The sequence below is a fragment of the Arvicanthis niloticus genome, chromosome 19 (genome assembly GCF_011762505.2).
Source record: "Arvicanthis niloticus isolate mArvNil1 chromosome 19, mArvNil1.pat.X, whole genome shotgun sequence".
Lineage (NCBI taxonomy): Eukaryota > Metazoa > Chordata > Mammalia > Rodentia > Muridae > Arvicanthis > Arvicanthis niloticus.
The window spans coordinates 49,628,454-49,642,412 of NC_047676.1; the positions used below are offsets into that span (position 1 = coordinate 49,628,454).

Here is a 13,959-nt window from a genome sequence, read left to right on the forward strand (position 1 = left end):
AATGTAACCGAGCGAGCAGTCTGTGGCGGTTTGAATGCGGATGGCCTTCATAGACTCAAGTTTGGTCCGTAGGGAGTGGCACTATTAGGAGGTGCGGCCTGTTGCAGTAGGTGTAGCCTTGTTGGAGGAAGTGTGTCACTACAGAGATGAGCTTTGAGGTCTTTTAAGCTCAAGTATAGCCAGTGTTGTCTCCGTCTTCTTCTGCTGCCTGTGGATCAAGATGTAGAACTCTTGGCTCCTGCAGCATCATGTCTGCCTGCACGCTGCCATGCTTCCCACCTCGATAATAATGGACTAAATCTCTGAAACTAGCCCCAAATAAATGTTTTCCTTTATTAGAGTTGCCATAGTCATGGTATCTCTTCTCAGCAATAGAAACCCTAAAACAGGGGCCAAGTTCCAGCCCCATCAAAATAACAGAACTTGGCAGCTTCAGTTACATGGTTCCGGCTTTAGAGTCAAGGATACAAGAAAGGAATATGGAATCTCCCTCCATCGCTAAGGAAAGCCACGGAAGCCGGGCTTGTGTCAGGGATATCCCTGCATGGAGACTTACACAGGCCATTGTGTGCAGCTATGAAAGTGAAGCCTGGATTGTGTTGGAGACCCTAAGATGCTGGAGATGCCAGAGCCATATGATACCTGCAGAGGAAAACTATAGATGGGTGTCTAAGGTGACTAAGGCATTTAGGTAATAGACCATGGACTCGAGGCCAACCAGAAAGGGGCTTGCCTTTTATAAGAAGGAGTAGAGCGGGTGAGAAGAAGACATTGAAGAAGACCCAGATAAATGAGTTTCTCACGAAGCTGATGGGCGAGAGTTTTCTTTTGAAGCCTACCATGGAGCCATTAAGGAAAGCTTCTTCCCACTTCCAGTGCTTGTATAAGAATCAAGAAAATTCTACTTCCTTAACTATGAGATTGCTTTGTTTCGTTTACCAGGAATAATTGTGGTACCTAGAGCCTCGGTGACTCAGATAACTTTTTGTTTTGCTTTTAAAATTTTTTTTAAAAATCATTTATTTGTAGGCAGTGGAGCATGAATGTCACATCATCCTTAGAGGTCAGAGTTCAACACACAGGGCCCACTTCTTTATGTAAGTCCTGAGGATCTAACTCAGGTCATCAGCATTGGCTGTAAAGTACATGTGCTAAGCCATCTTTTCTGTTGTTTATTTTTAATTATTATTATATTTTAGTTATTGTGGATATATGAGTGCACACACAAGCGGGGAGGTCAGAGGACAACTTGCAAGAGTTGGATCTCTTTCCATCAGACTTGGCAGCAAGTGCCTTTCCCCCCTGCTGAGCCATCTCCCTAGCCCACAGCTCTGATGTTTGAAAGGGCCTGGATAACTCTGGTTATAAACAATTCCAAGCATGTTTTCCTTCCAAGGGTGAGATGCTCACTTCAGAATTCTGGCTGTATTTCAGGTTTGAGTAATTCCATCTGCTCTCCTTGAAAATTTTATTACAGGCACATTCCATATTCTTAGCTTTCTTCCTCCAGACTTCTGAACAGCATGGAATCTTTTGGATCATTTTCATTATTCAAAGGCAAAAAGAAGGAAGAAGAAAAAGAAGAGGAAGAGGAGGAGGAGGAGGAATAAGCATCTAAACACAAATGTTCAAAAGAAACCCTGCTTGTTTGATTTTTTTATTTAATCTAAACTTCAGCTATCTGAATGTTAAATTGATTTTCAAATGTTTAATTGGTTATATGGGCACTAAAGGCTGCTGTCATGGACATCAGACTCAGGTCTCTTCGATGCAAACTCAGTCAGTGACTCCCTGGGGTCTTCAAGACTGACCTTCAGCGTCACACTGAAGCTACATCTCTGGCCTCTCTTGTTCTGAGGCTTCTAGCTTCTTCAACTGAGCAGGTACTGAGTTCCCTGGTTCTCCAACAGGCAGACAGCCATGGAGAAACTAAGCAGCCTCTGTCCATGGAAACCAATTTAATAAATCCTTCTTCATGTGTTTCGTTTTTGAGACAAGTCCTCAGATAGCCAAACTGACCCCAAACTGCTACTTAGCTGAGGGTGACCTCGGACTTCTTTCTGATCGTCCTGCCTCTGTCTTCTAAGTGCTGGGTTATAGCCACAAGCCATGCATGCATAGTGGGGAATGCTCTACTGGTTCCATCCTTCTAGAGAACCTTTGCTGATAGGCTGAGAAAAACCAAACGTTATGTAATAGGGTTGACATGACCCACGGTTTCAGACGTGCACTGACATACAGGGCATCTGCCTGGATCAAGGGAGCCTCACTTAGCTGCTCATCTTCAAGAAGTAATGTGAAACAAGGAAGATTCAACAGCCCTATTGGAGCGTCCTTTATGTGCTCAGCCCCAGGCTTCTAGGGGAGAAGGCAAATAAAGAATGGCAAAGTCAAATAACAAACAATGCCTGGGTTCCCAGAGGAAGCCCGAACCCACGTGACTGTGTATGCCGCGGCACCCTGCCCAAGGAGCAGCTCTAGATCCAGACTTCAGCGCTGTTCTCTGGGCAACTTTGTGTGTTTGTTTTATTTTGTTGTCTTACAACTTCTCTGCATTTTCCAGTCTTCTACAAGGAACTCCTGTTATTTTTTTAATCAGGAAACGAATTCATCAAGAGGAGAAAACCTGACAGACTAAAAATGCAAATGCTTCAGTGTGAAGCCGCTGGAGAGAGAGGTGTGAAGGCTGACCCTTACAGGACCCATGGCTGCCTCCAGAAAAGAAAGTCTCCTCGGAAAGCATGCTCGTTTTTTTGAGACCTTCTGTTATGTTCAGAATTAGCCTGCTTTGTAGTTTTGTGTACCTGTTTAGATCACATCCCAAGTGTGTGAATCTCCCCTGCGGTCCATCCTGTGCGACCCCGCCCACCACAGGTACCCCCTCTCACCCCCATACCTATCCCCGCCCCACTTTCTTCGCCATACACACACAGCGAGTTTTCTTCCTTCTGACAGTTGTCTTCTCTGTTCTTTCACCTGCAAAGGTCACTATTCTCCCAGTGGTCGCTATGGTCACATAAGCCGTATTTACTCAACCGGGCGCTTCCACAGCCTTTTCATCTTTACCAGCCACTTATCCACAAACGAGTGCTCCCTCCCAGTTACCATGGAGTCCGTGATAAAATGTCAGCACCTCCTCCTCCTTCGCTTATATTTCTAAAAGTTGTTTAACAAATTTGTAAAAAGTACCTTTCCTGGTAAAGGAAAAAGTACCTTTGGAAGGGTGAAGCATTCTATTGCAGTCTTTGAGAATTCAGAGTCAGGATAGAACAAGATTTCATTTGGTTTGGGGGGTTTTGTTTGTTTTGGGTTTTTTTGAGACAGGGGTTTCTCTGTGTGACCCCACTGGTCCTGGAACTCACTCTAGAGACCAGGCTGCCTTCGAACTCACAGAGATCCTCCTGCTTCTGCCTCCTGAGCGCTCGGATTAAAGAGTATGCCACCATCCGGCTTTCATTTTATTTCTTAAAATGGGTTTAATCAGATTTTTTTTCTAGTAACCAATACTTGCTCTGCTTTCTGTTTAGAGAAATTCTTAGTATTTTCTCTACTTCTTAGTAAAAAGGTTGTATTGACTTTTATCAGCACAAAGGGAGAAATGAAGACTTGGACTATGTATCTCAGTGACAGAGCACCCGCCCAACACATGAGACCCTAAATTCCTAACACTTGAAGGGGGAGGGGAGAAAGGAAGGAAATAAAGAAGGACAGATATTTGGATAAACTTTTTTAAAATTAATTTCTCCGCCTTTTTCAAATTGGTAATTATATTAGTCCATGTTCCATTGCTATGTCAAAATGCCTGGAGCTAGGTACTTTGTAAAGAAAAGAAGGTTGTTTTGTTAACAGTTCTGGAGGTGAAAATCCATAACTGAGTGGCTGCCTTGGTTCAGCACTTGAGGAGGTCCAGGTAGCTATTTGCAGGTTTCTCTCACTGTGAGAAAAATCTACAGCTTTTTCTAAGCATGGCTTTTAGGGTACAGGTCCAATCATTTGTTAGGGAATAAGATTGCTGAGTCACAGAGAACATGTGTCTTTAGCTTTGGTCACATTCAGAAGGTGCAAAGGAGGACACAGTCCACAGCCTTGTTCCCTCATATGGGTCTATACTGGAGTTCTCTTCTCCAGGAAAAGCAGTGTTATGTTCCCTCTGTGCTGTGAAGGAAACAGTTCTGCGTATTCCACGGCCTCACGGGGCCTCACGGGGCCTCACCGAGGCACGCTCCTGCACCTTTCTTCCTTCACTGTGTCCCCGTCTTTGTTTCTTTGTTTTTATGTGATCTATATTAACGATCCAGAACTGCTGGACTCCATGAAAAGCCTTCCTTTGTGTGGTGTTTTGCGCACTCAAAGAATTATCTGTATGGTTAAAACTCTGGGGCATTTAAAGATTACAACTTAGCTATATAGGGATGCCTGTGTTCTCACACTCTCAATAGAGTACGAATCTAGCAAACTTTTTGGTTATTCTGTTTTTTAAGACAGGGTCTCAGCGTGGTCTCAAGCTGTCAGTGCTACTGCCCAGCTTCCTGTAGGGTGGGATTACAGGTGTGCATCACCACATCTGACATGGCAAATTTCTAATATTTTCTAGTCTTTAGGTAAAAAATAGTATCTTTTTTAGACTTAAACATTACATTTTTCTTTATGTGAGATTTTATTATAAGAAAATTATTTTATTTTATTTTATTTTATTTTATTTTTTTGGTTTTTTGAGACAGGGTTTCTCTGTGTAGTCCTGGCTGTCCTGGAACTCACTCTGTAGACCAGGCTGGCCTCGAACTCAGAAATCCGCTGGCGTCTGCCTCCCAAGTTCTGGGATTAAAGGCGTGTGCCACCACTGCCCGGCTAATTATTTTAATTTTTGAACCTAAAAACTATTTTTATTTTGTTTTTTTCATTTTGTTATGATCTATTGCCTTTTCCCCAAAAATGGCTTCATAAGAATTTTTTCTAAGCGTTCTCCTTTCCTTTGCCAGCATGTTTCCTGCTTTCTCCAGAAAACCTGGGAACACCATCCCCAATCCAGCCACACTTTGGCCATAGATATTCTGATTAAAAATTTAATTGTTTTTCTATGATTTAATTTTTTCATATACTTTTATTTTATGGCTGTAGGTGTCTTGCCTGCAATTGTTTGTATACCACATGTGTGTAGTACCTGAGCAGTCCAGAAGAGGGAGTCAGATATTCTGGGACTGGAGTCCAGACTGTTGTTAGCCATATGGGTGCTGGGAATCAAACCCTGGTGGTCTGTAAGAGCAGCAAGTGCTTTTAATCTCTTAGCCATCTCTCTAGCTCTTTGATGAAAATTAAATAGTAGTGGTTGGAGAGAATGAGAGCACATGACAGACACATACCATATATGCAGATTTCAAGAGAGATCCCTTTATTCGTGTGATACCCTAAACAAATTAAGACAGTTTAATGCTAGAATAGGTAGTTATATTAACTGACTTGTTTCAGGAGAGACAAGCCAAAAAAAAATTTTTTTTAGAAGTTACAAAAGGAAGGCAAAGAGGTTGAGTAGTTTGAAGCCCAGTTAATTAACCTTGAGTAAGCAAGAGTAAAGAAAAATATAACATGACCCTCAAAACAGCAAAGTGAAGGATGGAGGGAAAGTTGCCTTAAATGTGGTCACTCCAGCAGGGCTGCTGTAATCACTATGATCTATGGAACAAGGTGGACTCCATGTGTCTGTGGGCTTCAGATATATGGATTCAATTTACCATGATCAAAGTCTTTGGAGAAAAATTTTTACAACTTTCCAAAAGACAGACCTTGAAGACGTTGCAAATTACACATTGTATTCAACAGAATCAGGTAGTGTATACACTTTTGTGGTAGTTTAAAATGATTGGCCCCATAGGCTCATATTTTTGAATGCTTAGTGGATGAATGAGTGGATCTGTTTGATAGAATTAGAAGGATTAGGAGGTGTGGCCTTGTTGGAGGAAGGATGTCACTGGGGGCAGGCTTTGATGTTTAAAAGCTTAGGGCCAGGCCCAACATCTCTTTTTCTCTGCCTGCAGATCAAGATGTAGCTCTCAGCTACTGCTCCAGTGCCTGCTGAACAGCATCCATGCTCTCTGTCAGGATAACAATGGACTTCTCCTTTGAAATGGTAAGCAAGTCCCAATATAACTCTTATAAGGGTTACCTAGGTCATGGCATCTCTTCACAGCACTAGAACAGTGACTAAATCAGCACTGTACTATTAGAACAACTGCAGAGATGTCTTAAAGTATGTGGGATCGTGTATATACATGACATGCAAACACTGCACAACGGTATAGAAAGGAACAGAGCTTCATATATTCTAGTATCCAAGGTGGGGTCTGGACCCAATCCCTCCTGGCTTGTTCCCTAGCCATATCTTCCTCCTGCCTCTCTTTCTCCCCGAGCCCATTACACTGATTTATTTGGTTTTTGTATGTGGGGCCAAGGTATATACACGGTTGGAGGTTAAAGGACAACTTGTGGGAGGAGACTCCTGTCGTGTGGGGCCCAGGAATTGAACTCAGGTCCTTGGGCATGGTGACATGTGCCCATGCCTGCTGAGGCATCCTGCCTGAACCCTAGCCTTCTTTTCACATGCCCACCATTTGTAATGTGGCTATGTAGGGTCTGAATATATAATGATATCTTTGTGGCTTAAGATGATTTTTTAAGCAGTCTCCGAGGAGTGTTTTGTATAAAGTTACGTTTCATTGTTCTGTCCTTGCCTTGGTTAAATTTTGTGTTATATATATATATATATTCTAGGCACTTAATAGCCAAGCAGAAGAGTTCATGGCCCTCAGACAGACTGACTTAGTAACACTATGACAACATCTAGAATCACTTTTTACATAAGAAAAACAATTTTTTAACTTAGGTATGTTTTATGCACTGGTCTGAAAGGTGGCTAGATTCCCAGTTTTGGTATTAGCAGTGTGACCGTACAATGATTTTTCCTCTGTAAATGACTATGGTTCTACCTCCCACCTGCCTCTCAGCAAACGCTCCGTTGTACCCATTTGTCCATGTCTGACCGTGGGAACCACCAAACCTGGGGCTAAGGAGACAGCAGTGCTGTTCAGACTAACAAGACCAGAAGCCAAGAACAAGGCCTCAGATGACAGTCCATGGAGAGGCTGTTACCGGAAGGGAAAATGGATTCAAAGCAAAAATGTTACATGGCTACAGCAGCTCCAGTCTTGGCTTTGGTTTCCTTATGTAATAAAGGCGTTGGTGTAGAGAGTTCCGGTTTTCACTGTCCAGACCAGCTTCTACAGGGGAAAGCACACGTTGCCTGAAGCAGGAGGAATGCTTTGCTCTTGGACTTTGGCTTAGTGACACGAGTGACACCTTCTCTCACTACGGCAGGACAGTTCCATGGACTGAGACTAGGCGTTTGCCAGCAGGTTCCTGAGCGGCTTTCCTGCTTTTGTGAGTTGTCTATATACACTTCCTGCAGAGAGACTGTTTTATTAATAGCAGCAGACAGTCTAAAGCAACATACTTCTTTGACCCATCACCATTTTTATCTTTGGAAAAGCTCAATGTGTTACATAGTTAAGAATAATTTACTCCCCGCTGTGCAGTTGTCAATGGGAATTTATTTTTGCTCAAATTGCATAGGGCCTGGCTACTATGAACCCTCCCCCAAATTCAAGTTTTTCACACATTTACTTATTCTTCAGCTCTGAAGAATGCGGAGCCATAGGATACGAGCATTCTCTGAGCATAATTTTACCACAGACAACTGCATGCTCTTGAAACATTGTAGCTGGTCTTGCTACTTTGTGGGTTCTTCTTTCCCTACCCTTCCTCACCCCAGTTTCACACCCTATCACCAGATAGGAGAGAAAGAAGGATCAGAGGGGGGAGGAGAAAGAGAGGGAAGAAAGGAGGGAGGGAACAAGGGAGGGAAAGATTCTATGAATATAATTTCTTTCTTCTTGTTCTTCTTTGAGTACGACTACCAACAAACAGGAACCAACCCCCCTAAATGACCAACAACCACTGATTTCAACCACTGGGGGGTGGGGCCTAGCATTCATTTATATACTCTGAAAAGTTCCCAGAACTCGAAATGTCACACGATCTTAGAAACTATCTGCAGCTGGGAAAACCACGCCTCTGCTAGAGCACGAGGCACAGCTCAGCTCACAGTCAGCTGCTGTGGACAGTTTGAAGCATCTTCCACATCCCTACTCCTGGGATTAAAATGAAAAGCACATTCTTATAATATTTTGTGTTTTTAAAAGAAACCAAAATTCCAAAATTGTCATTACAAAACATCTACAGAAAGATACCACTATAACAAATTCATGATTTATTATATATCTACCAAATGCTAGGGCTGTGGCAATTCCTATATTTATGTTACCTTATTAGATCCTACAGCATGCTCAAGGTAGGCACCTTTGGGTATAGGTTTGGAGTTCTTGACTTTTTTTTTTTTAATAAAGATTTTATTTTACATGCTCATGCATGTTAGTACAGGTGCCCTTTGAGGCAAGAAAAGGAAGTTGAGCTGGAGTTACAGTTGGTTGTGATCCACTGGAAATGGGTTCTGGAAACTGAATTTGGGTTTTTTTTTTTTTTTTTTTTCTTTTTGCAAGAGCAGCTAACTGCTTGTTTGAATGAGAACGTCCCCTGGAGGCTCAAATGCTTGAATACTTGGTCCCCACCTGGTGGACCTGCTTGGTCCCCACCTGGTGGACCTGCTTGGTCCCCACCTGGTGGACCTGCTTGGGTAAGTTTAGGGTGTATAGCCTTGCTGGAGAAAGTGTATCGTGGGGGTGAGCTTTGAAATTTGAAAAGCCATTAGCCATTTCAGATTCTCTCTTCTTTTGCTGCCTGTAGTCAGAGATGTGAACTCTCAGATTGCTGCTCCAGTTGCTGTACCTGCCTGCTGCCACACTTCCCACCATGATGGTGGAAGGACTCTCTCTCTGTAGACCTGGATGGCCTTGAACTCACAGAGATACACCTGCTTCTGCCTCACAAGTGCTGGGATTAAAGGCATGTGCCATCACTGCCTGACTAGATGGTGAAGGACTCTCTGTCTATAAGCGCAAATAAATCCTTCTATACCTCACGTTGGTCATTGTGTTTTATCACAGCAGCAGAGAAGTAACTGAGCACCACTGGGTTATCTCTCCATCCCCAGCCTTATTGTTTGGGACAAGTTTTTACTCTGTTAGCCCAGGGTGGCTTCAAACTCATGACCCTCATGTCATTTGAATTTTGGATTACAGGGATGTACCACAATACCTATACAAATTTTCTGTCCATTTCAAATAAGGGTCCTAGTCCTAGAGACGGTACATAACCTGCTCAAACTGACGGTGCACATTTTGTTGCACAGTAACATTTATTCAGACCCCAGATCACTCAGGACCTCTCTACTATGCAAATGCAAGTGCTTACTTACTATTGTTCCGTGGCAGCAATCTGTAAGTAGATTTTATGATATTGTAGCATGCACCGCACAGATGGTTGATTCTCCCAAGTAGTAATTGGCTAACATGTTTAACTCATATTTCTGAGTTTTTAAGGGGATAGCGCTAAAGATATAGTTAAGAGCACCCCACATGGTGACTCACAACCACCTGTAACTCCAGTTCCAGGGAATCCAGTGTCTTCTTCTGGCCTCTCACGCTACCATAACCACATATGATACACAAAACATATGCAAGTGAAACATTCGTACACATAAAATAAAAAGAATATTTTTAAAAGTCATAGAAAAATAATCATTTTCTAGGGAGAATTGATGGTTCTTTTTGAAATAGGACCCAGGTCTCTTTTATTCTGTAAGACATCCATTTGAAGAACATAGGCTTTCCTAACATCACATAGAGTACTGATTTCTTTTAGAGAATTCACAATTCATATTTGGCTGAAATAAACTTGATGTGGACTAGTTTCTCCTAACAGGCCTTCAGATCTGATGAGAAAAGAGGTGGGGGAGGGGCCAAGCATGTCACTGTCCATTTAGTAATTAAAGAACTCTTTTTCAGTTTATTCCATGGTCTTGGCCCTAAGTATTTCACTTAGTTTTCAATTCTTTTGTTTTTAAATGATTTATCTTTTATTTTTCGTGCATTGGTGTTTTGCCTACATGCTTGTATGTCTGTGTGCGAGTATTGGATTCCCTGGATCTGGAATTACAGATAGTTGTGATCTGCCATGTGGTTGCTGGAAATCAAACCCAGGTCTTCTGGAAGAGCAGCCAGTGCTCTTAACTGCTGAACCATATCTCTAGCCCCTAGTTTTCAGTTCTTAGAAATAAACCTCTTAAAGTATTAATAGCTGAGTCCTTCTTTCATTAGACCCTTAGGGTCTTTACAAGTAAATGTTGAGTAACTTGTGGTCTCTGTGTGAGCTGACATTTGCAGCTCTACTAGACTGAATTTTGAGCCACAAAATGGTATAAGCTTAAATAATAATTATATTATGCTACCAAGATTTCCTTTTTGAAGACACTTTTTGCTATGTAGCTGAGGCTGGCCTTGAACTCGTGATCCTCCTGCTTCAGGCTTCCTCGTGCTTGGGCTATAGGCATGCATCACTAAGAGGGCCGATCGTTCACAGGGCAGAACCAGGAGTCTGCTGGAACCAGTCTGGACAGGATGGTGAAGGCTGATTAGTAAACCTTCAGGAATGTTGTGAGCACACTGAAGGCTTTGCTAACTTGACATCAGCCACAATGGCAGTGTTACAGACTCGACAGCAATGCTGCAAAGCAGGCTCTCCATCCCCTCCCATGCCCCAAAGATCAGCAGCTTCTGTCTCCTCATGCCTAGAAAGTGGCAGCCCTTGCAGCCTTCATCCTCCACTCAGGCGTACGTGAGACCAGGGAGACCGATTATGAGAGCTCAGTTTTCATCTCTGAAGGTCAGAAGTTCTCTTTAGAGTGTCAGCTGCTTGGCAAGGGCAGGTTGGCATGGAACATTGGAATACCCTTAGGTCTGAGGCAAGGAGTGACTCACTGTCCCAGTCAGCAGGGGGACACTCATTTTTCCACATGACAGGATTTTCCTTCCGGTATCAACAATCACAGGGACTATGTTTGAAGACTTTATCTTTACAAGACAGGAGAAGGAGGAGCACGAGGAGAAGAAAAGTAGGGGGCAAAAACGAGAGAGAGGCTGAGAAATCGGGGTTCAGGCCATTGGATACTGAGGAATGTTCTCCACTAGACCAGGTCATTCATCACTCTCTTAATGTATTGTAGAAATCCTGCCTTCTCTGCATACCAGCCAGGCCAGACCTGTTCTAACTGGTAGATTTCATCTTGCAGAGAATGTTCTGAGAACCGTGTTTGTTTATTTCATCCATTTGCCAGAGACTTACAGGGCCTCTGCTTGATTTACCTGGATCTAGCATGATGTCTGACTCAGCCTCTGAGCCATCCGGTTCTTTCACCTTTGTAGGTCAAGTCACAGAAGTGAAATTAAACCCTGGAAAACAATCCAGATAGCTCCTCATACTATCTGTATAAAGTGTTCAGATTGAACCTAGCAAGATGTTCCTTAAACACTCGGTCCCGTTCAGGCTTCTGCCAAGCATGAATTTGTCTCTGAAAATTTCAAGAAAGAATGGAAGCCTATCGGGCATCTTTATAGGTATGTAGTTGTGGAATTCAGGACCTTCAAAATGAATACTCTGAACAAATTCTCACTTGCAGCTCATAGTGTAATCCCCCGTGGGGGTTTTTAATATCTTAATACTCAGGCCATACTACAGACCAACAAAATGAAAACCAAGATGTGCAACTCAGACACTGGATGGTTTTAAAAGTTCTCTGGCTGATGTAAGTTTTGTTGTACTGGTATTTGGGACCCACTGACTGAATGCAGGACTCCTAGTTTTCTGCCCGGTGTGATTTATTTTATGTTTAGTCACTGTCCCAAATATATTACAATCCATTTCCTTAGTGTCTGTTTCCCCAGTTGTTGTTTCTAGGACTTTAAATAGACAATGAATCACGCATTCAAAACAATAATTCGATTGAAGTAGGCTAACTGACTGACACACCACAGCTAGGATCTTGTTACAACCTCGCTCAATAAAAAAGAATCCCTGTTGATCAGACAGAATACTGATGAATATACAGAGGGGGAAAAAAGCATCTGAGCATCTTCTTAAAGAACATAACTTGATAAAAAAAAACTTTTTAAAGAGCAATTTGAAGACATTAAATGTTAATATGTATGTTTTTATGTCTCCATCACCTCCACTTTTAATAATTCAGATTAAAAATAACTGAATAGGTTACAAAAATATATCTATATTATATTAAGATCAATATTTTTTCTAGATTTTAAATATCTTAGCACATGAAAGCTTGTCTTGCCTGAAGCTGCTCAGAAACTCTCACAGTGTATGTTGACACACAGAACTTATTTTCCCCAGTGAGTTACTGCCAAGAGAAGTGTCAAGTATAATTATATTCGTATTAAACAGTAGCTCCATATTTTTATGCATTGAAAAGGTTGTGTCTAAACTAACAGTGGTTATACTGAAGAACAAAATAATAGTCTGACAGACGGGGAAATATTGTTCCTTGGGTATTTCAGCTTTCAAATGTACACCTCTCTATAACAACACACACAATTTAAACTTGTTAAACTACCTCTTACCGCTTTCTCTACAGCAGTGTCTAAGTTCTTTAACATTACACTTAATGCATGCAACAGTTTGTCCCCAAACGACTTCTGGCCAGGCTCTCGGAAATGTTCGTTCCGGTGTTCAGTTTCAACCTCAGCTTCCTAGGTACACTCGCCGGAACCCAACTGTTGTCACCTCGGTTGCTGTCCAGTGTTCCACCTGTGGGAATGCCCTTCCTGTGATGTCCCCCAGCACTTCAGTAAGTACAACTGAGCGGCAGCTTCCCTGTGCAGTCGTCTCTCCCTGAAGGACATTGACATCTTGTAATATCCAATAGGCCAGATAAGACCATCAAAGAATTGAATGACTGCCTTAATGCAAAGTCCAAGGTCCGGTCAAGTTTAGTGTTCTCCTTCACAATGAGACACCGTGTATCACGCTGGCCCACTGTGAGGACTGAATGAGGTAATTACAAAAAGCACTAGCTCAACGGCAGATCACAGTTCACAGGGGGTCACTATTACGACAGTGTTTAATTTATTAAGTCAACCCTGAAGATAGAAGCCATATATTTTAGTGGCCTCTCCCCAACTCTGTGCAGTGGGGCTAACACTTGTTCTTTGTGGCAATGAAATTATGAACTCCACCTACTAGTAACTTTCAAAGGAGTAATAAATCACTTAGTATAGATGATGTTATGAATTTGAGGCAGTAAGAATGAAATAGTAACATAAAACTAAAACACCTGCTAATATAAAATTTATATACCAAACTGTTATTTCTTTAGTAAAATCACAGAAAATGGCCTTAGTCATCCCTAGAATTCTATTTGCACAAATATGATTGATACTTACAAGATGATAGAACAGAAATAGTAAGTTATTTACAGAAAACACCAGATGACTTTGTTTTAACATCTCTTTGGCAGATAGTGTTCGGTTTTCACAGAGGGCTCCATGTGTTCGGAGTGTTGACATAAGGGATTTTGTATGCTCCCAACCCCATGTTTCCTCTGCAGTCCAGAGCAAGACTGTCCGAGGTTTGACGTACTTTGCTCCTTGACTTGTTCCACTCTAAAATCACTAGAGCTCAGCTTTAGAGCTGGTAACACCACTGCCAGCCCAGCTGGGGCAGGTTCTGTCCTCATGTAATCTTACCGGACAGACGTGATCTCTGTGGCATGGCCCCGTGCCATCGAGACAACTGGGATCACCTGATGCAGTACGTTGGTTACCCTCAGAAGAAGAAAGTCAAATTGTTGTTTTATCTTTGGAGGCCTAACAAACATTTTGCTGAATGTGAATGTTTCTTTGGTTTGTGTGTCCAGAACCTGACAGTTTGACTTTGTCTCTC

General features: G+C 42.3%; 1 long non-coding RNA gene across 1 annotated transcript; it reads left to right on the plus strand.

Annotated features, from left to right (window-relative positions):
• The first annotated feature begins 6,030 nt into the window (after window positions 1-6,030).
• LOC143435142 (uncharacterized) lies at window positions 6,031-9,068 on the plus strand. The gene is made up of 3 exons (XR_013105152.1): window positions 6,031-6,124; window positions 6,999-7,431; window positions 8,615-9,068. It is a non-coding gene; the product is annotated as an uncharacterized LOC143435142 (long non-coding RNA).
• The last annotated feature ends 4,891 nt before the right edge of the window (window positions 9,069-13,959 follow it).